The sequence below is a fragment of the Rhamphochromis longiceps genome, linkage group LG3 (assembly GCF_057381845.1).
Source record: "Rhamphochromis longiceps isolate RC_006_pf linkage group LG3, R_longiceps_female_GT1.1, whole genome shotgun sequence".
Lineage (NCBI taxonomy): Eukaryota > Metazoa > Chordata > Actinopteri > Cichliformes > Cichlidae > Rhamphochromis > Rhamphochromis longiceps.
Window position 1 is genome coordinate 56612172 of NC_140559.1, and position 3260 is coordinate 56615431.

Genomic DNA, 3260 nt, shown 5'->3' on the forward strand with positions numbered 1-3260 from the left:
GGGACAGCTGAGAAATATAACATTTGAATCCCTTTTCTCTTTTGCTCTGAGGCGCAGGGGAAAAAAATCGACAAGTCGATGAACATCATTTACAGATATATTGGATAAATGCCCAAGACATCTAGAGAAATGTAAATCGCAGCTTGATTCATTAATTTGCTTAACTTGTTTTGGACCGTAAACAAGGTGCGAATAGGACACCGGAAACAAAGCTCCCCACAGGAGTTTCCGCACCGGAAGTAGCATATGCTAACGTGCACATAGTCAATAGTTACGGGTGCACTCAGACCAAAGGGGGCTGAATAACTACACACACCCCACTTTGCAGTTATTTATTTGTAAAAAATGTTTGGAAGCATGTATGATTTTCATTCCACTTCTCACGTGTGCACCACTTTGTGTTGGTCTTTCACGTGGAATTCCAGTAAAATTGATTCATGTTTGTGGCTGTAATGTGACAAAATGTGGAAAAGTTCAAGGGGGCCGAATACTTTTGCAAGCCACTGTATTCCACCTAAATGAAAAAAGCATTTCATGTGATTTTACTTCAATATAATATATAAAATAATAAAGAAACAGATTAAAAAGGCTGGCATTATTTCTCATGCTTCAGCAATTCTAAAACCATCAAGGTTCAACGTGAATGCATAAAAATGCGCCTCACCAGACTGGAATAAATAGGGTCCAAGTCTTTCTGACACTTTGCTCCTGGACTGGCATACCGATGATCAATTTGCCATTCAGGAGTCCCATATGAGTGGTCCAGGAGAAACTTCCTCTCAGTTGGTGGATCTGATAATATGCAAATAATGAATAATGCATCTCTTGTGCGTCTCCTTTTTGGATCTCCTGACAAAAGAACATCATCGCCTGCTTGAACAACACAATGTTGTACCTGCTTCCTTTTCCGTGTTCCAAAGGTCTTCCACTAAACAAATCTCCTTTCCCTGTCAGTCAGCCCTTCTTAAATGTACAGACCATTTCATTCAGAATCGTCATCTCCTCAAGTCTTGTGTCTTTATGTCCTCTTCTGGGTTGGCAACTGCAAGGTCATCATCCATGGGACAGGCGTTTGTCACAGCAGGAAGACGTGGATGTCGGTGGAAGAGCAGGAAATAGGGACTGTGGTGGGTGTAGTGCTGATCACATAAAATCTCTTCATTAATTCATTATCTCTTGCACTTGTCAATAACTTTTAAACTTTAAATAAGTTTAAAAATACATTCTTAAGACGATGATACACTGTAAAGCATCACGAGTAGTCATCGTGGTTCTGGTTGATGCACTTTCTGAGAGCACGCTTAATGTTCTGGTTGGTCCTCTCATCCATTGAGTTGTATTGTAGAATAGATAAATAAGCATGACTGATTTCACTTGAGTTACTGAAGGTTAGACATCCAAATGCTAACCTGCCCGTTGGTCTGGGGGTGGTATGCACTGGACACAGCATGTTTAATATTGAGCTTGCTGAAAATGCTGTTGTTGAGCTGCAGTTACATGAGCAGACTTGGCCTAAATACATCATATCATAGGTAAAGGTACGAATAACACTTTCACAAGTTTTACCTGGTTCACAAACTCCTTTCCTTGGTCAGTCATGATTTTCCTGACCATGCCAAATGTGTATAACTTAAGAGATCATGATTGCAGAGACCTCAGCTGCAGTCTTGGACTTAAGAAGTTCTGCAATCAGCATTGCCAATTAGTATACAGATCGGTCATGGTTAGCACATATCGGTTCCCTAGACATTTTTCCGGGAGTGGTCCAATTAAATCCATGCCCAGCACTTCGAAAAAGTTCTTTTACCTGCAGGTCACAGAACTTTTCAAATTAAAATTTAAAGCTACCCTGGAGCACACAAGCTTTTTAACATGTAAATTAAAAGGGTGAACAGGCTTTAAGATGTACCTTGATGGGATGTAATCCTGGTGCCACGGTTTTGATTTGGTCCTTCATCTGGCAGCGATGATGACATCTGACCTGAAAAATGTACTCCAAACAATATTTCTAGGATACTGAAAAAACAGTTGATGTAAATTGATAACAATAAAATAAAAAGACAGAAACTAATGTTGAAATGTAAGTGTGCAAGTAAACACATTCATACAGAATTATATAGTTAACAAATGTTTTAGAAAAAATTAGGAAGAGGTTCTGATTTCTCTTGTTAACGCAAATAAGACCATGTCCATTCACCGATGTCCTGGTTCAATGTTGGCTAGTAATAGCCATCAACAACCCTGTTTCTGGTACCTCTGACAAGATTCTTCTTATTTTTCGGCTTGTTGTTCAGTCGGAGGAAGCTCTCCGTTGAGAAGAAAAGCATGAATTTGTTTGTATACGGCGGTATCCATTGTTTAAATGTCTCGGACAGTTGAAAAGGAGGCAGAGCTGTCGAGAAACGCTAGGAGCTGACTGGGTGCTAAACGTGTCATTTAAATATATTAACTGTCGCAATGTTGGCAAAGGGAGGAAGTGATGTAAGATTCGCGCATGCGGTACCACACATGCGCGAATGGTAATAGTGACGCACACAACTATTATCAAGTTATCCTCTTGATTTTTCAAGCATTCAGTATTTCAGCATTTAACTATTCAAACAAAGTTAACGATGAATATCGCCTCCTAAAGGAGCAGAGTGTAATTCACTGGGTGTACATCAATCTATTATCTGGCATGGACCTGTGTGGACTTGTTGTGCAGTTTAACCAATCAGATTTTAGACATGCCACAGTGGCAGTGTTAACCCCGCCCCCCGACTTTGATCAGTGAGACTGACAGATAAAATTAATTCATGATGACAGCTGCAGGGCCAGGAGTGCCAAAATGAATGAAATAAATACAGCATTAAATAATTAATTTAATGCTTCAATAATTAATTAAAATTTAAAATAACTAAATAATTAATTAAATGTGTCGATAATGAATAAATTAAATATATAAAAAATAAAATAAATGTGTCATTAATAATAGAAATAAATTAATTAATAATTTATTAAATGCTTAAATGAAATAGAAGGGCATTTAAGTAATTATTAATGGGATATTTAATTCATTCATTTTGTCACTCCTAGCCATCCATACACTATGGCCCTAAGTACATAAGTGGTTATAAAATTAAGCTGATATTGAATATGAACATTAAATGGAAATCCACTTGTAATAAAAAAATTCCTATGTATTCGTAAGACTTATACGAGTAATATGGATAACATTTAAAGACTGAATTGCTAACCTTAACCCTGGCTCAACAGTAGAC

General features: G+C 37.8%; 1 pseudogene; it reads right to left on the minus strand.

Moving 5' to 3' along the window:
- Positions 1-660: 660 nt before the first annotated feature.
- LOC146675415 (uncharacterized) lies at positions 661-1957 on the minus strand (annotated as a pseudogene).
- Between the last annotated feature and the right edge of the window lie 1303 nt (positions 1958-3260).